Source organism: Nyctibius grandis, chromosome 4 (assembly GCF_013368605.1).
Source record: "Nyctibius grandis isolate bNycGra1 chromosome 4, bNycGra1.pri, whole genome shotgun sequence".
NCBI lineage: Eukaryota > Metazoa > Chordata > Aves > Nyctibiiformes > Nyctibiidae > Nyctibius > Nyctibius grandis.
Genome location: NC_090661.1, coordinates 42704894 through 42731528, shown reverse-complemented (window position 1 = coordinate 42731528; position 26635 = coordinate 42704894). Strand labels below are relative to the sequence as shown.

The window sequence follows — 26635 nt, the reverse complement described above, 5'->3', positions numbered from 1 at the left end:
GAACAGTTGTGTTGAGAACACAGAAAAGAAAATACAAGTTACCAGGTTATAAAGCCAAGGGTTTGATGGGATGGTAACCTCCAAGTATAACAATTGATGTTCCAGATTTCTAAACTGTGCTGCATAAAGTGTAATATCGTTACAATCTGGTCTTAATTTTCTTTGTGAAAGGATAAGTCACAAGACTAAAGAATATTTAGGCATACACTATTGAGCAAACAACACTGCTTTATAACAATTTTGTTTGAAAACTGCATGTAAAAAGCATGTTATAAACAAGTAAGGAAATGTGATTAAAATACTGAAAAAAAAATTAGCAGTGGATCCTAGGTTTTTTTTTCCTACATCTGTGGCATATATTTAAAGGTGACTTAATAGCATATTTTAAATCCAAGACTTATTTCTTTTTAAAAAACCAGAAATAATTTTAATTCAAATCTTCAGAAATGTCCTTTTTAGGTAAAAGGTAGTATATGGAAAACATCGATAAAAATGAGAATAAACAACAGAATTTTGATTTATTTCAAAGTTGCTATTGAAACAATTCTATCAGACAATTACCATGAAACCTTAGGTCTCTGATGATATGCTTGTGGTTTTGTACAGCAGTAGAATAACAAGAAAATCACTAAAACTGATTCTTTCTAATTAATAATACAGTACAGTAATTTTTATCAGTTCAGAGTTGACATCTTCAATCTGAAAGTAAAGACAAACTATTGAATCTGTAATTGTATGTATGTAAAAAATTAAACCAAATTCTAATCACTAGATCATATTAAATAATTTTAGTACAACAGATAGCACAATATTAGCCCTTGAGAAACTATTATGCTTGAGTACTATTGGTAGTTTCTCATTTTAATAATGCACTGACAGCTAAATCAAGTCCCCTGCAGGAGTAACTCTCAGAAAGGCCAGAGATGAGCACAAAACGTTGGAGCTTCAATGAGAGGAGCTTTGGGGCTGCCTTGAGAGAGAGGCAGTATCTCTCCCCTCTCTCCCTGTCCCTTTGTTGTGACAACCAGCATCTATATTTGCAAGTACAAAACACACAGCCTCGCCTGGCAACACGTAGGGCTGCAAGTGCTCAGGGTTTTAAATATCCACACACTTCCAGGTAAGCAAATGGACACTCCAGTAGCCAGACTAGTGTGCTAATCTAATTCTACAGACACACAGAAAAAGCTAAAACTCTCAGCAAAATATTTTCCAAGGTTTGGAAAAGTTTAATATTATCTATTTACCCACCTACAACTGAAACTTGACTGAAACGTACAGCTGTATTTCCATGTTGTTTCAAATGTTTTAAAGAATACTTTTAGCGAATTAGTTTGACTGAATTTGCATTCACTTCTCCAATGTTGTTCATGTCTTTTTCCTCTTGGCCATAAAGCAGTTTAATTTTAATTTCAGAGATTAAAAAATATGTTGTTGCCAGTAACCGTAATTTCATAAATTAGACTCAATCTATAGAAAAATACTTAATATATCTCCAGTTAGACTACTCATGTGAATGAGCTTAAGTTTGTGCCGACCTGCAAAACAAGTTTTCATTATTTTCCAGCTTCACAAACACAGTTACATGCTCAATTCAACGGCCATAATTCTCAGAGGTTGAAAACACAAAGCCATAAAAAGAACATATTAACAATGAGCAAGTGTCTCCTGACAACTGTCAGATAATGTGCTGAAAATATTGGCTAATGATTCTAGACAATGCTCTAAATCAAGAGTTCAGACCCATACTTCAAACAAGTTTTCTCTTGAGCTATCGTTATGCTAGCTACCAAAGCATCTCAGATTTCTGAAGCAGACAATCTTTCCACAACAACACAAAAATTTTTGTACTGAAATGCAAATCCTAGCACCATTAGAGGTTTGAAAGAAGCACATATTCAGGGACGTATGCTGTTAATTTTTACATGGCTTGTTAGAAGTTGCTCATTTTCCTTAAAAAGCATAGTCTGAAGTACTTACAGACTACTGCAAGCATAGCAGTAGCCAAATGCTCTATGTACTAGCAAGATAATTAACCCCTCTTGACAGTTCTAGTAACATGGAGAGAACCTGAGGCCAACCTAGTCCATATCCAAGTAAAGGTCACATACTCTGATCTTAACATATAAGTCAGAGAGAAACAAAGTACCGGCTCTTAATGGGCTTAGGTTTTAGAAAGAGTGGGCGGCCAAAAGACAGGAAGCTATTTTCTGAGTGGGTGAATGAGCCAGGAAGGAAATCAAGCCCCTACATACCTTTTATAATATATAAACTCTGAGGTCCATTTTCTGACTTTATGATCAGCTCCGTCTCCCTTCTGGGCTGGAATTAGTACAGCATTGAACTGTCACTGTAGTCTTGTCTTTACTTTCATGGGAGAATAGAAAGGATTTTTTCCTTTGCTAGTATGTTCACATGATGTGATCTTTAGGGATGTTGTTTTTTTTTTTCCTTCCTATTACGTGAAAATCTGCTTGAACCATTCAGGAAGCCTGATTTAATTTGCAACAGCGCCAGGCATAGATTTAAAGTGATTTAACTCCCCTATTAATAGCTCCAGCTATTCAATGTCCAGAAGTCCTGGACAAACACCTACAGTGCATGCACAAGTTCAACATGTCCAGTTCAATATTATATATATGCTGTGCAGCCCACCTCCACATGCACTCTAAGGCTGAAGACTGACAAGAGCAGGCTGGATTCACTCTGTGCTTACAGAGCGGTAGCATAAATGCAACAATCTTACTGAACACACACCAACCGCTTGCGTGATAGCTAGTAGTTGATCAGCAGTCCTTGATGTGTCAGACTGCACGCATGGCACACGGTCATATATCAGTCTATTGGGTATTTCTTGAAAAAAATCTTCGGAGCCGTAAGTTCACATTCCTGCATCACATAACATTGTTTTGGTAGGTGACTCTGTTTCAGCTGAGTCTGTAGCCATTGTCAAAAGAACTGGATTTCATTTCACCACAGGACAGGTTCCAGAATAAAATGGATTAGACCTGGATTTGGGGGAAGTCCATCTTGCACAAAGTTTGGAAAAAAGAATTCAGGCCCCTATTGATATCCCTTTTCCTTGTTTTTTAGCTGTCATATGATGATGGGAAGGCAAAGGTTGCGCAAAGGGCAGAAGAATAGCTGTTTAAAGGCTAGTGCTAGCCTTTTCTCAAGAGAACATGATTACGAAGAAATTATCACTTTTGCCATATAAGTTAATGCTGATTAGTCCCCAGCAGAAGAGCATTCATAAAGCTGCAGCCTATTTACTTGCATCTTTTCTTTACACTTGTCTGGCACAAAAAGCATATTGGGCACAAAGCAGCATAACGTCAAATCTAGTTGGCATTATCTAGTACATTTTCTTACTACCGTACCTGATGTCTAGATTTGCATATAATTCAGCAAAATGAAAGAATTATATCTAGCACAGCTGTGAATTAAATAATTTTCTGTAATAACTAATGCAGTTCAAATATAGCATGAAAATGTCCTGTTATGTAAGTTCCCAATTTTACCGAGGCTCAATATCAAGACCTGGTACAACATGGCCTCATTGTCCTCATTCTTCCTAACTCCTTGTAGGTGACTTAGCATTAGATAGAGCAAAAACAGCAGAACATTGTCATGTGCCCTTTTTACACTTTGTATTTATAAATAAAGAACAGCAGTATGACAAGATAGTACCTAAATGCTGTGATGAGTGCCAGTTGCTCTTACCAGAAGTGACAGGTAGATGAAATAAACCACGTACTTTTAAGTAATAAGAAAATGGCATTTTTCTATTGGTATCTATTTATAAATATGCATAGTTCCAGGTCAATGGCAAAAATATACAGCCTACAAATATAAGCATGGAAATCCTTCCCCATTTTATCAGTATATAGTTTCATATCAGAAGCTATTATGGCCTGATTTTCAGAAAGCACCATTTCCAAAACAACTTTTTGTAATCATTGATCTTGAACATCCACTAGGCATTTTTACTTTTACACAGTTTCATAGTGGTGTTAATGTAAAGATTTTGCCATCCTCTCATGGGCTACCCTGTAGCACTGACTGTGGAATTTCTTAGGCTACAGGGGTTGTGGCCATTTGGCTGCCAACTGCCCACTTCACTCAGTCTGCCAGACAGCTGATCCTGTAGTTTGCAGCTGCTGAATCCATCAGCCTGCTCATAGCCCTCCATGTCAACTAAAATAGCCTGAACGGCAAACACTGCAGTAGACAAAGAAAAAATGCATAAACAAACCCTCAAGAGTCAATGAAAACTGAGCTTTGATGTTGACTTTAAAAAATATTTTTCCTCTGCTCTTCAAGAAATTCTGTTAAGGTGTACATGGCACTACTGAAACATGAAAGGTTGCAATATGTTGCTTTAGAGTTAATATCAGTGACAGAGAAGCTATACTGCAGATTTCTGTTCTTTGATCTTGCGGTAAAACCTCAGTAGGAAAAATAGATTGCCATCGAGTCTTATGACTACTGTACAAGCAAAACAAAACCTATGATTTAAGAAAATGTCTATCTATTTGGTCTTTCCTTTTAAGTGCTTTTTAATTCCTCAGAAGACAAAGATTCCAATCAGAATGTACAAATTCTTCTATTCAGAAAAAGAATACCTGCCAAAAAATTTTCAGATTCATTTTGTAAAATATACTTGAAAATTATGAATTAAACTCACCTCTGCACTGCCCTTTTATGCTTATATATAAAGAACAAAATGAGAGGCATTTTTCATTGCTAAACAAATAAAGATTTGCAGCTTTCAGAGAGGTATTTTTCCTTTAAAATGCACTCTGACTTTTCAAAGAGAAATAGTGTTTCATCTCTACCTGCAGGTACATCCAAACAGTGTTATAATAAGGATAAAATTGTTCTCTTCTATTTTGATTATTGGCGAAACCTTAAGAGCAAACGCTACTTACATTTTTTTCGCAGCTGTTTTTAAGTAAACGATTAAGTCAAAGAAAATAACCATACATGAAAAAAACAGAGTATGACTAAGCAAAATCAACTGCCATGGAAAGCTCTAGATTCACTGCAAGTCACAAGTTTGTCAGAAAGTGAGTTGAAGCACTAAAGTACTGTAGCTGGTATCGCTGTGGCATTCAGCGCCTAGGGGAAATGAACACATTTTACTAGGGAAAGAATGCAAAGTGCCGCAGGAAAACAGCTACCAGGAATGCTCTAAGATCACTGACCTTGCCTTCTGCTGACACTGACTGCTTGGAAACATATTGGTCCTCAAAGTAAGCTTCTCCGCTCTTCCCTCATGATAATACATAATCTACCAATAGTAACCGTTTCTGGCGCACCATCCTTTTCTGCACATTATTCTCTTTCCCAGCTTGGTTTTTATTTTGATTAATTTACTCTATTAGAAGTAAGCAACATTTTAATCATTGCAAAATTCCATTTTGCCTTTTGGTAAAATTCTCAGAAACTTGGAATATGGGAAAGCTGTTAATTTGACAGAATTGTTTTCCCTGCAGAAAAATATTTTGTTTTTTCTTTTTTTTCTTTTTTTTTTTCCCTTTAAGAGAGCCCTGTTTTCAAACAGATTTCTTCTATGGAAATTTTCAGGTGTTACAGGAGCTAAGCTGTCTTGACACACCTGCAAGAAAAGATGATCTGCTTTTTATTGTGCAAACATTGCTATTACAAAGTTCTCAAAAAAGTTTTGAAAGCAAATATTGAATCTTGTCAGTTCTAAGTAGGCATGTTTCTACTGTATTATGTTATCTCAGGAATCAGTGTGTGACATTCTTGCATCCGTGTACTTCAAAATAATGTAAAATAGATGTCAAATCACCAGCTCTTTGACAGAGGTGCTAAAATAGTAATCGTTTATCTGGGATTGTAACACATACAAAGCTGCTCTGTAACAATTTATTAGTAGTTTATGTGGCATGTTTTATTAGGAAGTTTCTTATGCAAGCATATTGATTGACTATCAATCTCCAAGGAAAATGAGCAAGAGGAGACTGAGGGGTGACCTCATTAATGTTTATAAATATGTAAAGGGCAAGTGTCATGAGGATGGAGCCAGGCTCTTCTCAGTGACATCCCTTGACAGGACAAGGGGCAATGGGTGCAAGCTGGAACACAGGAGGTTCCACTTAAATTTGAGGAAAAACTTCTTTACTGTGAGGGTGACTGAACACTGGAACAGGCTGCCCAGAGAGGTTGTGGAGTCTCCTTCTCTGGAGACATTCAAAACCCGCCTGGACGCGTTCGTGTGTGATATGGTCTAGGCAGTCCTGCCCCTGCAGGGGGATTGGACTAGATGATCTTTCGAGGTCCCTTCCAATCCCTAACATTCTGTGATTCTGTGATTCTGTGAAAGGAAGAAGGGAGTAAGATATGATATCACTCGCTAAGCACTTCAGGCTGTTAAGTAGCAATGTCTGCAATGCTAATTGTGAAGCTTCTGTCTCAGGATTCCAGCGACTTGCATTTGTTTTGCCATATGGGCCATTGCTGGGGCCAAAGGATCAAACATACTGGGAAGAAGCAGAAGGATCCTTTTGTCCAGAAGCAGGGCAGTTGCTGCTGGAAGCTATTCCAGCTCACTTCCAGGACCAGCTGCAGTGTCTTACAAACCTAGGCCAGCCTGTACCTTTTCTGCAGGAGGGGATGGCTGCAGAGAAGACAGGCTGCTTTCAAACGTTTATTTCCCCTATTAAATTTAATCAGTACTTTAATGTAGAAAGACTTTCGGGTCACAGCATTCACCGCAGGCCAGATTCTTAAATGCAGGGAAGTATTTAGCCCATCCAGGAAGCTTCAGATAACTGATGCACAAAAACACTGTACCGTAAGGCCTGGGGTGGGATGGAACTGGAGAACCACAGAAGAATTTATGGCAGTAAAATGAGATAGCTCAGAACTGTACTGAAAGTGTATTGTGTAAACAAATCTGGGCTAGCCATTTCTGGGATATTCCTTACATCAGTAAAATTGATGCATGAACTTCATTTGTGTAAGAAACCACATATGTGAACTGAATACGGCAACTAATTTGGTGTGGGAAGTGATGTGACACCTGCAGCTCAATGTTGCTTTCATATTCCTGAACTTCCACTGGTTGCACTTTGTAACATGCCTGAAGGTATGACCTGAAAACCCTTTGAAACCTTCAGAATAAAAATATATTCTTGTACATACCATAATCAGCCAAGCCCACAATGTTCAGAGACTTCACCCATTAAAGTTATCCCTGTACATTTCTTCAATGAGTAACCATACAACTTTTCATTTATCTTACTTTAAGCATGTTAAAGCATACTGATTTTTATAAAGGCCTAATTTTCTAAATTTTAAAAAATAGTGTGTAAAAACTGTAATACTTGATAGAAATAGTCATATTTGTGCTCACTGAAATCCTGTTTTGTACTACACCCTGGAAGACAGCGTTGCACAGGTACTCTAGAGCAGTTTTTCATGCAAGAATATAGATGGTACTGAACTGTGCAATACAGTGGCAGGTCTTGATTCTAGCTACTTCTGATAAAAAAGGAAAAATACCAAAACCCAAACCCGTATGAAAACCTAGTCAAGCAACTGGTAGTAGAGGCAAGTTTTGAAAAGCAATAAGCGTCTTTCAAATGCCTGTTCATTGGACAATGATAATAATATATACATTTATCTTGCACTGATCATTTAACATCACAAAGAATTGAGAGGGAACGATGAGGTAGCTTTATACTAAGCATACTCATCATGTATTATGTGTTCATATCTACTGAAATGGAAGACTGAAGACTTATTACAACATCCTTCAAGTACCTTATAGATCTCTTCACACAACTCTATTTTTCTGCAGTAATGGAAGTATGTAGGACACATTTTGCAACCGTCTCGATAACTACCTTTGCTTCTTATCTTTTTACTCTCTTTAGTCAGCACTTTCTTGCATTCTGCAAGCCATATACACTAAATGGAAGTTAAAGGCTGACAAGTTCGAATTACCACATGCCAATGAAAACTGAGGATGCAAATGGAAGGACATTTTACTCATGGTGAACATGACACTCTGCTGTAGCTAAAACAACCAGTTCTTGATAGCCCAGCCAGGACTAGGCAGTTTGTGACCTCAGGGAAGAGAGCAGTTAACTGGCTATGAGGAAACCCCTACTATCATTTCGTGCAAGACATACAAAAACTGAACGTGATAAACAATCATGTCAGCTACATGAAGAAGCAGAAAGAAGACCACTCCTATTATTTGATCAGAACTTTCATAATTTGATCTACAACAGAAAATAACTAGTAGAATTCAATGCTAACGCACCAATAGTTCAGTAATTTTCCAGCAAAATGGTTATTCTTTTGAATCTTTGAGTTTTCAAAGCTTTATGAAGCCAAACTATTACTCTGACAGCTCAGCTTTGAATATGTCCCACTCTTGTTTTCTCCTCATTTTTAGCTTGAGGTAGATTTGGAATTACTCTTGACACGGAACAAGAAAATTTCAAGAATTCTTTAAGCCTTCCGCAGGGCCATAGCATCTTAATTGTCTGAGATCCGTTTTCTGATGAGCCAATCTCTTTTTATTGTTTATGCAAGAAAGTAGGTGCATTTCTCTTAAAAGATTTTTCAGTTTATAAACTTCTTCAGAAAGACTCTTGTTCTCATTAAACTTAATAGACTTAATTAGGATCTTCAGTGGAGATCAGCTGCTGCTGAAGAGGAGAATTTGGATGAAAGAGAAAAAATTCTTGGAGAAAAGGAAGTCTTATTCTTGAAATAATGACATTTCAAATAACAAAGTGTAACCCCACATTAATAGCACAAAGTATTTTAGGCAGCAATGAGCTACTGAAACGTAAGACATCAAAATAAATAAATAAAAGGAACTGCAAGTTCACACAGGAGAAAAATTCAGTCCTTCTGCATAGACATGCAGAACACAAGATAAAAATTTTAATCAAAATGTCTTGACTTGCTCAAGCCAAAGAATGCTAACCTCATTCACTCTCTTTGACTAAAGCTTAGTGGCTATAACAGAATTTGATGAAGGATGATGAGACTCTTCACTCTCATGTCAAATGCTCAATATCGTGACTGTGATCTTCTTTCTTTTCTGGAACAGGTCAGAAGTGAAGAACTACCATTTGTGCCAAGTTTTCTATAATGAAAACTGATAGCATGGTAGGAAGTTTTCAAGATAAGTGGCTGTTTTATATCAGTGCAGCTAAGCCTCCAAGAGCTTCTGTGACATGTTTTTGAAGTTACTTTCCATCAGTCGTTGTTGAGGGCAGCAAAAAGGACACAAACTCTCTTGTTCTTTATTAGCAGACTTTCCTTTATTAGCACTGTTGTTCCCTTTTATGTTGTTCAATGAAAGCTAACATTTAATTCATGAACCGTTATGGGGATCACTGAGATGTTTTTGCTTGGTTCAGAAACATGGAAAAGAAGCCTTATAGTCTATCTTGCATGCTGCTTGCTGTTCGTGACCTTCCTGCCCTCTCTCCAGAACAACAAATGTTCAAGTCAGCTGGAAAGCTCTTGTAGATCCTCCAGTAAGTTAGTAACAATTACAAAGCACTCCAAGCATGTGGAGGCACTTCCAGTAGCCTGAAACAGTTACCACCTACCTAGCATACCAGGAGGCCTGTTCCACACTGGATATCACTCACTCTCTTATAAGAATCAGGGTTAGAATACATATCAGTGCTAGTTAAAAAAAACCCAACCAATCGAAAAACACACCTAAGTTTGCTATATCCAGGAAGAACAATTTGAAAGATTGGTAGAAACCTTAAATTACTATTTGACAAACTTAGTCTGAAGTGAATGAAGAAATAAAAGAGCAATTTTAGAAACAATGTAAAAAGTTAGAAGATTTAATCTTAAAGACGTCTAAAATGTATAATATTTTTATTCTAATTTCACTTATTTCACTTCTGAAAGTGCACATGTAATTTACTTATGGAAAGAGCTCTTCTAGCAGGCAAATCAAACCCCATATTATGATTCCTAATTAGAAAATATTTTAGGAATAATTCCTAATCAGTTTGTGATAGGTACAACCTACGTCATAGAGAATGACCCTATGTTTTTTGGCCTCAAATGTAATAAAGACAAAACTAAACAAAAAGCTTAATTTACATCCACAGAAGGAAGAATACAGTAGATTTTTGCAGGCTTTTTTTGAGAACGAATATAATGGAGACTAAACTGGAAACCTGGAATTATGGGACTGGCATGACATCCAAAGCTAACTGAACCATCCACACTACTTTAATTGGCTTTTGGCAAGTATCAAAATGCTTACATGAGACTTCATATATAAAAACAATTAACATCCACTATCTAGTAGTTTGTACTATCTGATTATTTCCAAATCTCACTGTCATCCCACAGGTGGCTCTTGGTTAATACAGATGTATTTTTAAAGGTTTCTGTATGGTATCTTCTTTTCAAACAAAATCATGTCCATAATATCCTTGATTTGTTGTTTTAGATTTAAAGAGGATACAGTAGAAGTAGCAAATGATCAAAACTCAGATTTTATACCATATCTTCAGTACTTCAATCACAAATACTTCTAACATGATCTAGTAAAAATTGCTATACCCAATAGACACAATGAAAGACTTATTTCCAATTAAATTGGCTCTAAGGAACCTAAAATTCAGTGTCATTAATAATAGATGCTTGCTCTGGCTGCTTATAAGATTAAGAGTGCCATTCGTTAGCGTTTTAATACTCGTTTTAGAACTAAATATTTAATTATAAATTAGACATAATATTACAGATAGAACTACTTAAATACACTGTAATTGTAATTTAGAAACATGTTATGAGACTGTGGATTGTATTCCAACAGTATATGAATATATAGCATATTCCAATGCAACAGTTCTCTGAAGTCAGCTTGTGCTCTAGCAGGATAATTCTCCTAATAGTTCCAGTTTTAGCTTTACAAGAGCTTTCCAGTGTAAAGCACTGACAGACTTAACGGCTGCTAAGATGTTGATGCTGCTTGAGAAAGTACTTGTACTTTACACAGTAGGACTGAAGTGCCTTGAAAGAAGCAGGAAATGAGCAGTGCTTATTTAAATATTTATTAATTTATATATACACATATGTATATATAGGCAAATATATTTATAACATGTTGCTAACTGGAATAAGATCCTTGATTTATAAAACACTTCATAGTCAGCTTTGTTCACATCTTTAAGAAGGCAAGACAGCATGACCTATGTTTTTGGTTGAGAGAAATTTTTTCTTATGCTGACAGAGAAAACGGTTTTGTCTATGAACAGCCTTGCATTTCTTTATATGCCATTTTATTTTCTAGCTATACAGAGATAAGTTATAAATTATCTTTGTCTAGACTGTAGCTTTCATTGGTGGGTGTAACTGTTAACACTGTGCAGGCACAATGAGAAAAAGAAAGGTTGTTGCCATGCCTGGGCTTGTAAACTAACCCTTTGAAATTCAATAGCTGAACTTGACTGCGTGGAAGTTAATGAACCTAAGTGACTTTAAGCTTCAAATGCATATTTGTGTATTTTATTTGCTTGTATATATTTTTATTTCCTACAAAAATAGTCAACATCAATTTAGCCTTGAATTGAATCCTGAATTTACACAAAGTCAAATCTTTCATCTTTCTCAAATGATAAGATTCACAAAAAATGCCATAGGATCCCTGGATTGTGGCAGCCCAAAGTATAGACAGGGAAGAAGGAAAGGTAAGAAGCACATCAAATTGCAAGCATTCATATTTCCATATTCTTCTTGGAACAACTGAGCTGGGTCTGCAGAGACCTAGCTTTGCTCACAAGCTTTTGTCTGCGATAAAGTGGCTGTACTGCTGCTGGACTGAATGTGACCCTGGAAATACAGTAACTGTACTCTCATGGTGTCACACTTGAGCTAATAACCCTGCCAAAGCCTGACTCACTATGCATAGCAGAGGTTGTTGGGCTAAGTTTCCACCTCGCGCATAGGTGTTATAAAATGCCCATGGACAATGAGGGACTGACTAATTCTGGTAGGCTAAAGACTTATTGTATGACAATCTTGGAAAGAAAAATGCTTGCAGCAGCCCTGACCACAAAACTGTGATTTCTAGTCTGGAACTGATAACAAGAAACACCCTCCCCCATACACCCCAAAAACCTACATTTTTAGGGGATTCTGTAGGTTTTATATTTTCAACACTTTTCAACTGTACAATGTATTTCTATGCAGGTCATCTACAAAACAGGAAAACCATTAAGCTGTAGAAAAAGCAAAAACTGCAACTATTCTCTCTTTCTGGACAAGCCACAGTAGGATATCAGCTGATCCTGGCATAACAACTGTCAAGTTTGAGTAAAATGAAAAGAATATTGGTATTTTTAAATAAACTTTTATTTTTTTTACACTCTTAAATATTGAGGTCTCTTCATAGAGAATTTTTAGCACTTCATCAAGAGTTCTGTGAGAAATTGAGTCACACTGAGACAATAGGAAATTTGGTCAGCTGAGAAATTCTTGAGATAGTGTTGATAACAGCAAGTCTGTCAAACCTAATACATATATCTCTTCTGCATCCATTCTCTTAAAATTCTAGTACTGCCTATAATTCAATGTCCTGCCCTCCAAAAATATATTGATCCAACACTAATATGTTAAGTAGAACATTATGACTCCTCTTACCCATTACTATAAATTAACTTCCAGCAAGAAGACATCCTAAAACCCATACTGACTGTTTAGCTCTCTTAATAAAGGGCTAGGGAAGACCATAGCTCGTAATGAATAGAGTAGTCTCTCACTCTGAGATTGAAGCATGACCACGAAGGATGACAAAATTGCTCATTGTAATGACCCTTTCCCAAAACATTATTCACACCTTCTGTTGAAGCTCACAGTGTGAAGAATTTCTAATTTCTACCATGACTGTTTATATTTCATTATGTCTTTTACAATTTCAAATGGGATTAGGAGCATCAAAATAATTCAAAAATCTCTCCTGAAGGTATTTTCAACTTGAATTTATACAAAATACAGTACAAAAACTCTGTTTTGCAGACTTGAAATAAAATTCAGGTAATAATCAACACTGAACTTGAGTCTACACTTTCTGATTTTGTCTCTGAAGTGAGCATACTGCAAAAACAAAGTAAACCAGCAAAAATATTAATTTCTGAAAAAGTTTATTTGCTTGTCAGTACAGGCAATAGGTATGGGAAAGGCAAATACTATACCAGCTAAGTTTATCTCATTCGAGGCAAACATACACATTAAAAGCAAAATCTACCTGCACAAGAAACTACCAACTCAGAAGAAATGCAAAAGAAAATATCACTATAGATGTTACAACAAATGAAACATAGAGACAAAGGGATTGAGAAAACAAATTAAAAAAAAAAAAAAAGAAACCCCTCATTGACAAAGACTGTGAGCAATAGCAAGCAGTTTGCACACAGGGAGACTGCTCTCCAGCATGAACCCAAGAGTGCTGAATGGGGATCAACAGCAGATTCACTTCAAAATCACACTGTCAACGCAAACTAAAATGGTAATATAGACATACCCATGGAAGAGCAAAAAGGTCTTTCTAGTTCTTACATGGAGCAGAAAGAATTCAGACCAGAAAGAATTCAGACTCCTACTTTACTGATATATTTCAATATCTGAAACAGCATCCAGAAAAGGATAAGAAATGGAGCAATAATATTTATGTAATAAGCACCTACTACACTTAGTCTAGTGCTAAGCACGTATAACTATAGCAGAATTTTCCACTCCTTGATGCTTCGGAGCTTTAAATGAAACTTTCAAGAATAGCACTTTGGAGAAGAATGTGGCAATGACTGCCATTAAAGATGCTGGTCCTAACTTGCTTAGCCAGCAAAGTCTAAACAAGAGCAATTGGCCACTGATGCATGGGCAGCTGAAGAGCAAAAGTAAAAACCTTTTAAAAGTCAATGAGAAATTCCTACCCAAATAGCAGATGTAACTGCTGCCATAATCTATGGCTGATTTCCCATTCTTCTGGCACCTTGTACAAACTATACATCAGTCAACAGTTTTCCATTCAGTTCCAACTTTTGCCTCAGGGAAGGCAAAAGGCTTTATCGTCTTTAATCCAATGCAAATCTTTAAAGAAAACAATCTTGGCCAACCAAAAATTCCTGAATTCCTGTAGATACTATTTCAAAAGAATGAATAATTTTGCAGAGAGAACAGACACTTTTGAGGAGTCTGAGCATACCCCAGGACATGGCACACACACAACTTTGTGAGCTGAGAACAAAAATAAAACAAAGGGTTTTTGGAAAGGGTACAGCTCACAGAATATTTTGAAAATGGTGTCCTAAACTAATGCAAGTGTGATAAGCATCAGAATGTTCTTGTCACATTCAGTCTCCCTATGAAGAGCTACAGAATTTAAGTTTCTAATAAAGATAGTAAAATCCAGATATAATGAAGTTCCATGTTTTCTATTACTCACATTATTTTCGGTCTGTAGGTTTCCTGAGCCTTTACTAAACACATCTCTTTACAATATAGGTCAAAGTTTTAACCAAAGTAGTGTAATTATAATCTTACAGTGTCTATTTCTAATTATACTGTGACCTATAAAAAGTTAGCTGAGTAATGTCTCATGGAATAGAGAAGACTGAGCATTAAGTTTCACCTCGACATGCATTAAAAAGCTATGATCTCCCCATTGAAACATGGGACTAAGCACTTTACACATGACAAACATCTTTTTTACCTCCAGAAGTGACAGATTTAAATTGCATAAGCCTAAGATTGTGATTGCAGAAACTTTATATTATGTAGAACAGGGAGTGAAAGAGACTGAACAAGTTTTTCTCAATATTCAGAAATCTACATCCACAGGGAAAAAGATCTGTCTATTTTGCATGTTAGATTTACAGTGCACAGAAAATGCAACGTATTATTTCAAACCAAACACATTTAAGTCGTGCAATGCTTCTACAGAAGTTGAAAACAATCTGATTAAAAAAAAATTGCTTTTATTGATAAAAAAACTTGAAAACACTTATTGCTTTAGACTTTTCTAGCGTTTTGTAAAATATTTCACTTCAATGGTGTCTTACCTCATTTATACTGGAAGGAGAATTTTCAGGTATCAGCTTTGCGAAAACAAAGGCTGTCCCATTTCCTTTCCTCAGCTAAAGGAGTTACATGAAACCAGGAATTCAGAAAATAAGTGTCTGTTTAAAAGACGGACAAGTAAGCCATAGATGATCTGTAACCCAATCCATCTTCAGTGCAGAGTCAACAGCTTCTGTTTTGCATGAAATATAGCAAATAGTCTGCTGCCTCTACCTGTGTTATTGTGCCGATCAAGTTTAGGTCTGCCTGCTCTTCCCTTGCACGTTCTGAACTACAGTAGTGATTTGTCAGCTTTCAGATCTGCTGTATGGCAGCTAACTGAAATTTCAGCCGACACTTGTAGACTTGCAATTAGCAAGGTTATTTTAAGTGCTGACCTAAGTTCCAGCAGAATGTCTACGGCATTATGACAGGAAGGAATCTAGTACAATATCAGTCACTTGGTAACCCTGATAAAGCTGATCTCAGAGAGGAGAGACGCTCTAATTCACAGCATAAAAGTAAGTATCAGACCTCCAATTTACTTTGATTTTCATTTCTAAGCTTCCAATGGCATGGAAATATTTACTGGGTTAATATTAGGAAGCTTAGAATTTATTTTAGGACCTGGTAGATCATATGCTTGGAACAAATGTATTAATAGGAAGTTATGACTTCCCCAATAGAGTGGTTCATCACTTACAGAACAGAGACTGTTACTTTTGTAATGTTCCCATTTGTAATAATTACCTATTACATTCTGAATAGGAGGAGAAAATCACTTACGGAGCTGAACTTATTACAGCTGGACTATACCTTTCAGTTTCTCCTTGGTTATCTTGAAAAGGGCTCCCTCTTCTGTACAGGCCTTTGGTAACCCTCATTTGCCCTGGATTCCTTCTGAATTCTCTGGTTGTCTAACTATTTCAAAGTCATGTCGAAAGGCTCAGTCATACCTCCACGCCCTCATTCGTTGTTCATTCTCATTCCTTCCCCCTCCTTTCTTCTTTTTTGTTTGTGGATCAGCTTTCTTGTTCCCACCCATCCTCATACTTCCAATAGTAGCAGATCTAACCTCACAGATGGAACCACGACAAACAGCTCCTCTGACTGCCCCTGATTAGAGCTATAATGGTCAGTCAGCTCATGAGTGTGCATGCACACAAGACATGCTTTTCTGAAAGCACCACAATCAGAAATACTGTTAAAAGAGAGATATTTGTTTTAAAGGAGAGAGTAAATGATGAAAAAAAAAAAAAGAGAGAACAAACAAAAAAATCCCCACCAAGAAAAGCTGTTGCTTTTGTAAATTATTTAGTAACTTCTACACATCACTAATCACAATGAAACTGCTCCCTTGATCTTCTAGCAAAATTTACGTGAGGCAAAACGTACTTTTGAGAAGCAAGAATATTGAGAAAACAATGGTGAAAACAACATAAATTCATTTTGTCCTAATTTAAAAATGTCAAACGTATCCTGAGTTACGTATAATCTTGAGACGGCATTCAAAACAATTAGCAACAAGCTGACTGTTAGAAGTATCCCACATAGCAAAATTTAAAGTACAATATAGGCACCAGGCAGAGAGCTAGAGTTGTTGAGTGAATTGATCATTCATATACCTTCGAGATGGTCAACACTCAGAAGGATACTGTAGTCACCACAAATAGTACAGTACCTGAATGCATACACACATAAGGACAGAAATGTTACTGTCATGGATACACAATTATCTTTTTTCAGAAGTATACCTTTATAAGAGAAGATTTCCTATGACATATCATAACCTAACTATTTGAAGACATCATGAAAGCTTTGGCTTGCTAATGCAAGATAGCCTCAGCCATCAAAAACTCTAAGGAATTTAATAACAAAGATTTTTCCTCTCTCAGACATGCTCTTTTTTAAAACCTGGGAATCACAAAATCTGCATTTAAATAGATGTGTTTTCCATTTTAGTTTAATTCCTGAACGTACAAATAGGTTGACTTCTGTAGGAATAAGTGGTAATTTTAAAAAAAGAGGGTAACAGTATTTGATTCAAAACTGGCAGGAAAAATACCAGTAAGGAAAATGTTTTATTTCAGTGCTTAGTAAAAAAGCAGATTAGGACTACTGACTTCAGAGTAGAGGGGAGAAAAATTTGACTGAAGCAGCATTACCAGGATTGGCCACAGTCGCTTGCTCTGTGCTCAAAGATTACACCCCACGCTGTATTACCTGGTTTTACTCAAGTAATTTAGAACATTATATGAAGCTCTCTGGCCAAACTTAGAAAATCACAGCTCAAAATTATTTCAAATTATTTCAGTTGCAAATTATTTCAGTTCCAGTTTCAAACAAATCTGTTTCAGAAATGTATCTTTCATAGGAAAAATATCGGTTTTCATCAAGTGCTATAGTACTTAAACAGGTAGATACATAGGCTACGGTAGGTTTCTATTCTTTTTACAATATGAAATACATTTTCCAAGGTTATTTAAAACCTTCGTTTAATTTATATGCAACAGCAGCATGATACCTTGAGATGCTATGAATCTGCAAGGGCTTCCTCTGTTTTGGGGCTTAAGTTGTAAAATGCTCAGAAAGTATAACTGAGGATCAGCGGCTCAGTTCTGTCTTTGAAATTTGATTCATACATGTCTAATAGCAGGAAAACCATTTCCTATTAAATACCAGGTAACTCCAAAAACCACATCTCAGCATGTTGTTTGCATTACTAGCTAGTATTTTACTTGCTGATTGCACTTCCTGTTACAGGAGGGAGCTATAGAGTCAAGTTGGGTGAGAAAGGCATGTAGTCCATTGGAAATGGACTACCATCTTCATCAGAAAAACTATAAAGATCATGAATAAATCCACAGTGAAAGAAATACAAGGAAAATAATACACATGAGCTGACTTTTTAATAAACAAACACTACATAATAGGAGGATAACTCAGCAGAGCTGTATGGTTTCATCATAAATGTTTTGAAAGACTTTATTGCTAGTAGCTTTGCACAACAGGGCACATTTTCAGCAAATTATTCTGGAGATGTGAAAGAGAGAAGGCAGTAAGGAAAATAACTCAGGGGCAGAATTAATGTGTCATATGTTTTCCCTGAAATACAGATACTTTTAGAAGGGTTAGGTAAAATGCAAATGTTCAATGAAGTGGCACCTGTGATCAGTTTCATCACTCGTGGGTTGACATACACTCTAAACAGAATTATTGGGTGGAGTTCTTTTCAATTTGTTAATAACAAATTAGCAAAAAAGTATCAGAAATAAGATATAAAAGGCTTCTCATTTCAAACTTGTAACATCACTGTAACTCTTTGCAATGACATACCTTTGTTGGAGGTTTAATTCTTATGTTTTTTTCCCTTGTGCTATCTTTACCAACCAGACAGCCTACATAATTTATATTACAAACTCACATTTTTTATGTAATAGACTAAGAATTCAGCCCTCATCTGCAACTGACCTGATCTTTTATGAGTTTGGCAAACAGAGCTGGATAACATCAGTTAAGCTAGTTTCAAGTTTTCCAATAAATCTTCACTGGAAAAATTTTCTGTTAATTTAAATCAAAATTTTGCAAAGAAATTTCTGTACAATTTGACTGGAAATGTTCCTCAAAAGCAGAATAGGCTTTCTTTCCATGATATCCACTTTGTATGAGTGACTCCATGTTCATGATTAAAAGAAGTTCTTTTATAGCTTATTATGTTTCTGTGGTTTTCAAGTGGGATGCAAGAGACCAAAATTCAGATCTCATCTCTTTTCTACTTGGTATTTACTAATTCACTCAAGTGTAGCTGCGCATGGAGTACATCAAAGACTTACACACAATAATTCAAGAAAGGTATCAAGGCAAGTGTCAGATGCATGATATTATGTTGTTCTACAACTTTTTAGATAAAAATCAATTTGGGTGTTTGAAGATATCAGAATGGGATGGTTTTATTCTCTTACAGGTGATATAACCAAGTCTAAATACAAGAGTGGGGATGTTCAAACTTGATGAAGTTTCAATTAACTGATATTTTCATAATTTCCCTTAAAATTTTCCCTAAGCACCCCCCAAGTCATTATAAACAAAAAATGAAAATACATCAGTTAGAAGCAACAAATAAACTGAAAGAAAAACAGATGAATTCTAACATGACAGTTTTTGCCGTCTGTGTATCACAGAATCACAGAATCACAGAATGTTAGGGATTGGAAGGGACCTCGAAAGATCATCTGGTCCAATCCCCCTGCCGGAGCAGGATTACCTAGATCATATCACACACGAACGCGTCCAGGCGGGTTTTGAATGTCTCCAGAGAAGGAGACTCCACAACCTCTCTGGGCAGCCTGTTCCAGTGTTCAGTCACCCTCACCGTAAAGAAGTTTTTTCTCATATTTATGTGGAACCTCCTGTGTTCCAGCTTGCACCCATTGCCCCTTGTCCTGTCAAGGGATGTCACTGAGAAAAGCCTGGCTCCATCCTCATGACACTTGCCCTCTACATATTTATAAACATTAATGAGGTCCCCCCTCAGTCTCCTCTTCTCTAAGTTAAAGAGACCCAGCTCCTTCAGCCTCTCCTCATAAGGGAGATGTTCCACTCCCTTAATCATCTGCGTGGCTCTGCGCTGGACTCTCTCTAGCACTTCCCTGTCCTGCTTGAACTGAGGGGCCCAGAACTGGACACAATATTCCAGATGCGGCCTCACCAGGGCAGAGTAGAGGGGGAGGAGAACCTCTCTCGACCTGCTAACCACACCCCTTCTAATACACCCCAGGATGCCATTGGCCTTCTTGGCCACAAGGGCACATTGCTGGCTCATGGTCATCCTGCTGTCCACTACGACTCCCAGGTCCCTTTCCCCTATGCTGCTCTCCAACAGGTCTGTCCCCAACTTGTACTGGTACATGGGGTTGTTCCTGCCCAGATGCAGGACTCTATACTTGCCCTTGTTATATTTCATTAAATTTCTCCCCGCCCAACTCTCCAGCCTGTCTAGGTCCCTCTGAATGGCTGCGCAGCCTTTCGGTGTTTCAGCCACTCCTCCCAGTTTTGTGTCATCAGCGAACTTGCTGACAGTGCACTCTATTCTCTCATCCAAGTCATTAATGAATATATTGAATAGTACTCGTCCCAGTACCAACCCTTGAGGGACTCTGCTAGATACACGCCTCCAACTGGACTCTGTCCCATTGACCACCACTCTCTGGCTTCTTTCCTTCAGCCAGTTCACAATCCACCTCACTACCCGATCATCCAGACCACACTCCCTCAGTTTAGCTGCGAGGATGCTGTGGGAGACCGTGTCAAACGCTTTATTGAAATCGAGATAGACCACATCCACAGCTTTACCATCATCTATCCACCGGGTTATGTCCTCATAAAAGGCTATCAAGTTGGTTAAGCATGACTTCCCCTTGGTGAAGCCATGTTGAGTGCCCCTAATGATCCCCCTGTCCTTGATGTGCCTAGAGACAGCACCAAGAACAAGTTGTTCCATCACCTTTCCAGGGATGGAGGTGAGGCTGACCGGTCTCTAGTTACCCGGGTCCTCCTTCTTGCCCTTTTTGAAGACTGGAGTGACATTCGCTTTCCTCCAGTCCTCAGGCACCTCAATTCATAATTTTTATGAAAAAATGAAGTTTAACCACAAATCTGACCCAAGTGCTGGTCCCACTGCACCTATTTGCATTTATTCAATGTATTCAGCAAAAAATATGTGAAGAAATGCACCTATGTGAGGCACAAAGAAGTAGTATAGACATTAACCTCTCCTTTTGATAAAGAAACCATCAGTGAATACTGCCTTTGGCATTTTCATTACTGGCATTTAAACCGAAAATCATTGAGAATCGTTTTTTTCACTGCCTACCTATTATGTATCCCTTTGTCACAGCATATCTTCCACTTGCACACAGCAGAGACTGAAGGTTTAATCTGTTACTCCCTACATTTTCAAATTCTTTCTTTCAGAAAATAAGGAATTAAACGGGGCTGCTTGGAGTGCACATATGTTGGCTTCCTATTTATTCCAGCAAACAACTGCACCAAAAACAGATGAAGCTGCAGATTTCACTCACACTGTTCAAGCTTAGTATCCTATTAAAAAAATCGTCAATGCTTTATCGTTACAAAGTATGAGTTGACATATTCAGAGATATATATTGTAATTGAAAGGCTCTAAGTGGAGCCAGACTTCCCTGTTATAACATTTCATCATCCTCCTCAAAAACCAAAAGATGAGTAAGGCTACTGCAGAGGAATTCTTTTTTTAAATTGCATTTCTAATATTTCATAGAGAATAAATAGCTAGACAAATGACAGTTTTAGCTTTTGCCCTAAAGGATTTAATCATGCAAAACTCTAAACATGGACTTTCCTAGGAAATGAAAGGCTGGTTAAAACTGGTTTTCCTTCTCTTATTCCAAGTGACTGATTGATTGTCACATTCCAGACATTTCTAGGCAATGGGATTACATCATTCGATCTTTTTTTTAATGGAAACAGCTGTTACATCCAATATTCATGACCTTTAAGTTTTCAATATCAAGTTATTCAGCTGTTCTCTTGGTCCATCTGAGTTGCAGCAAAAAGAAACTGTGCAAAAGACCAGCTTTATTTCATAGTTAAATGAACGCACATATTGTTCCAAGGCAACAGAAAGAAAACAGAGCTTAGGGGAAATGTGGCATACAAAAATCTTGGTCTTATCACTGCTTCAGTGGACTGTCAGCCCCTTATTCATCCCACATGTAAAATCAGGACAGTATTTTGTTGCATATTTCACATTGCTTCTTACTAGGTTTGATGTGCACAGCTATATGTGTTATGTGTGAATAATTCTTACAGGACTTCACAGAAGGAAAAAAAAAAAAGAAGGGAACGCACACACAGAGATTTCTAAGGCAGAGCACAGATACTTTGGAGGATACGTGCCAGCTCATATAATCAGCCTCTTTTTGAGCCTCAAGTTCAGCTTATCTTACATCTTTTTCACTGTTTCTCTTTTGTTTTTTCAGTGAGGGAAAACGAGTACATTTGGATAAAAGGAGTTTATCATGTCTCTATTTAGAAACATATTTAGATGTTAGATATTTAGATGGTCATTAACTTATCAGAGGAAGTAAACAAAATCCATTAGTCTACTTAATACATAAGGGCATTTCTCAAACCTTATCATGCTGGATACATTACATTTCCAGGATGTTGTTACATTGATGTCTGCATCTCTTCCAGAAAACTCGTTTTGTAATAATGCTTACTGCACAATATAAAAGCCCATTTTGATTAAAATAAATTGTGACATGTAAACAAAACAGTAAAAGAACCATGCTATTACAGAGAGCGAGCTTGCCTTAGGAACTGCCCGAGAGGGTGAGGGGTGATAACAGCAGTGGTCTCGTGGGTTGGTGGAACTGAAAGAACTTGTTCTTGCTCCTGATTTTGCTACCAGTTTATTTTGGACTTCAGTAGAAGTCACATTGTGTCTGTCTGGTCTGCATTATATCAAGTACACAGTGGGTGTGATCATGCTAACTTGCACTGTGTAAAAAACTTTAAAATAGTGGGTAAAAACAACTAAAACATTAATTTACCCAGTGACCCATGCAGAACTGGAGAAGCTGTAATTTTGTATCTAAGGAGAAATTTCTGGTGTTATAGGTGCCCCTCTTCAGGAACACTGTTAAGTTAAACACTGTCCCTCATTAGCAGCATTGCCAGGCTATTTTTTCGTATAAAGCACTGTATAAATTGAATGTTTCACAGGAGTACCAGTATAAATATTTATAAATATAAGTATATACATAAATGTACACACCTTTTCCTGAGGGCTCTATATTAGCTCAACCATTGCAAGATCAAGCATTTTATTTTGTAAGTCTTACTATGCTAAATTTGACACATTAGTAACAACTTTTTTCAGATACACATTAAAAAAACCTTGCAAATTTCTATTGATGCTCCAACGCTCTGTGCATGTGATAAAAAACTTTTTTATTTTCTTTTTTATTATTATTTTTTTCCCTTTTTCTTTTTTTTCTCCGCTCAGCAGCAACAGCAGCTGCCGGGCAGCTCCTCCGTCTCCCCGGAGCACCAGGTGGTGCTGCTGCACAACCGCAACCGAAATCTGCCTGGCGTCGAGCGATCTGCAGCTGAAACATCTCATTGCTTTTTTTTTTAATATTGAAGTTACTGAACATTATTACTGAAGACTATTGCACAGAGGCTCTGGGTTTTCATGTTGGGCTTTCCCCCCGCCCTTTTTTTTTTTTTACAGAAATTCTAGCTTTCTAGGACACCATATTTAGCATGGTTTTCTCGCAAATTCTTTATGAATAGAAATAACAAATGAGAAGAAAATTAATGTACATAATAAATGCAATTAATTACACATAAAGCCAATATTTTTGAAGCTTATAATTTATCTCAAGGCCAGGTTGGATGGGGCTTTGAGCAGCCTGGTCTTAGTGGAAGGTGTCCCTGCCCATGGCAGGGAGGTTGGAACGAGATGATCTTTAAGGTCCCTTCCAACCCAAACCATTCTGTGATTCTGTGTTCTTTATCTTCTTATACAGTGCACCAAGAACATAAATTACAAAGATTTTCCTACATGATAAAAAACTTGTACCTTGTGAAAGTAATTTTTCTAATAGGAGTAAAATGCAGTAAAGACATTTTAATCCTTTACAAAAATAGCTCTACAAGGTACAACACTATAAATATGTTATTTACTTGTTAAAAAGTAACTCAAATGTGTTATTAAATTCCACATGAGTGGTTCCATACAGTTTAAGGGCTTCCCAGGAGCATAAAGTTGCCATCATGCACGTTTGCAAAACTATGTCCTAAACGTACATTAGTTCTCTGGCTTTCTGTATATTACTAAATGCAGAGGTTTTGACTTTGTGTAGCTTTTTAAATTTTTGTTCATTGTGGCCCTGGTAAGCAGACTTTTATGCACTGAGTAATTTCCCAGTCGCAGCTGATTCTGCAAAAGAGTAAAGTCCACTTGCCTGGAACAGTTTGATGAAGTGAGGCCCTCAAAGTAGACTTGAAGCATTTGATAATTGCAGCTTAATGGAGAATTCTTGGAAATTCTTATAGATGTCTAATTTATAGTTCCTTCTCAGTTACCATTTTTCACTACCAAAACTAAGTTGCCTCCTTTCTATGAATGCTAATAGCTGTATTTCTTATTCAAGGCCAGATTATTCAAAGAACAAGGCAACAAAAACAGTAGCCATTCAATCATAACAGCTGAATCTTGGTCTTTAATAAGGGAACATGCAAGACTAAGTATAAAGCCTCCATTAAAGTCAGCAAGATCAGATTCTAGTAGTGCAGGACTGTGTGCCAACACACACAGCCAACTGTTGAGCAGCTAATTTGCTGCAGGAACATACCACGACCATACTAGAAACTCTTTGAAGCAGAAGCAAGTCCTACACCCTAAGAACCCATGCGTTCATTGTTTTGAGCATACTAGAAAAGGTATTAAAGATTTTAAATGGAACTTTCTCTTTACTCTTCTACTGTCACAGAAATTGCACAAAGCCAGACTTTAAAAAAAGGCACTAGAATGAAATAAGGCCCATGTGTAGAGAACAGCATTGTCCTCTACTTCCCTCCTTCATTTCTAATGCAGTAAGTATTTCTTAAACATGTGCTCTGGCAGGCTCCTGCCCTCTCCACAGAACATGGCATTGGTCCAGGTTAAGAAAGAAAGAAAAGTTTTTGAAGTAGCAATTCAGCATGGTAGCAGATGACTCGGCAATGTGCTTTGGTGAAGGACAAACAGGAAGAAGAAAGTGAAAAAGGACGAGAATCAGATGGGAGTTTTGAAAGACAAAAATTGTGAGAGAACTTGAAAAGAGCAGAAGGGAAAAGAAAACAGAGGAGAGAGGCTGGAAAATAAAGCTCGCAACTGATAGCTAGAAATTGATTTGCAACCTGACAAAATAAAACTCCTGAGGTGGTCTGCACCGACACGTGTATTCTTCTGAATAAAGGAAAACCACTTTTTCAGCAGTTTGTTACATACCTACATAACATGGGTTTTTCCTTGGTAATTTTTCAAGCAATCTCTGGAATAACTTACAGGTGTGGCCCTGTCATTCTGATTTGCTATCTTTTTCAGGTCTCCTATATAAGACAAAACAGTAGAAAAGAAAATCCAGCTAACAATTAAGAACCGGTGCAAAATTCACAAATCAATCCCAAATACTGGAACTACAAAACTGAGAACGGTGGTTTAAATTGCAGTGGAGATCACCATGAAGTCTTTGCTACTCAAACACTTAGTTTGATGCTGTATTTATTTATTCCTTAGCAATAAAAAAAAAAAAAAAGAAAAAGAAAGAGAAAAGAGGGGTAGACACTGAGAGACAAGTATTTCATTCATAATTAGGATCAAGAAAGAATCTGGAACAGATTTGAGTCAGGGAAGCTATTCTTGAAGTTCTCGGCTGAAAATCAAAAGCATATAATTGAAATTGTAATGTGGTAAAAAAGCATGTTTTCAGCATTCCTTACTTATTCTACCTGACGTTTGAAAGAAATACAGCATTGTCAGTATTTTGTGTTTCTCTGAAAGAAAACAATGTTATTCATAACCAGAGATGCAATGTTCCTATAGAGAAAAGAGACTGGCTCCCTTCCCATCTATACTTTTCCTATTTACCTCTGCCTTAATCCCTCATACTGAACTGCTGGCCTAGATTCAAAAACAAAGTGGATACTTAAGCTAGTCTTTGAAGAGAAGATTGTATTTGTGTGCATTATATGTGAAAATCCATATGAGGTTACACACATTTACAGGTAACGCATTGCATAACATTTGCTATTTTAATCCAATGTATCAAAATTATCCATTTCAAGTTAAGATGATAGCCCCATGTGAAAAATATGTAAAGAAGGGATCCCTGTACCTGATAGCGGACAAACAAATGTGCAACAAACTGTCCTGTCTTCACAGCTAAATCAGGCATCTGAACTTTCAGGAAGTCCCTATAAACACTATATGAAAGAAGTCCAGGTGACCTCAGCAAAGAATACATATGATAGCTTAAATGGTACCATGTCTATACAAATCCTACTGTATTGCCCTTGGAAATATCCTTCTTCCCTTTATCATGAGTCTCATGATACTTGATAATATCCTTAAATGTCCGTATTGTGAAATTCATTTATTACCTCAAAATCCTGGACTTAATTAATAGGTTTCCAGCCTTGCTTGCTTCTTAAAAATATAGCCTCAAAATAACTGCTGAAGAGCAACTAAGAATATTCAGTTGAGTATTTCAGCTCTGTGATTTTAGAGCATAGCTGGCTAATGATTTTGCAGACTTCCATTTGACAATTTTGTCTTCTAGCTGCTGGACAGTGCTGGGATGTAGTGGCAAATTCCAGCCATACCTTTCATACAAGCTGACTGGGTGGTGTATAAACCATTTTGCTCATCCCACACGGCTTAATTGCTTTAAAAATTCAATTCTGTTTCTATTATTCTGGGGGTCATTTGGATACTTTACTGTATCCAAAAGTACAGATA

The 26635-nt window shown here is 37.0% G+C and overlaps 1 protein-coding gene across 1 annotated transcript in view; it reads right to left on the bottom strand.

Moving 5' to 3' along the window:
* Positions 1–26635, bottom strand: part of AKAP6 (A-kinase anchoring protein 6) — a 255963-nt gene that overhangs the window by 211455 nt on the left and 17873 nt on the right. The gene's annotated exons all lie outside the window — the stretch shown is intronic.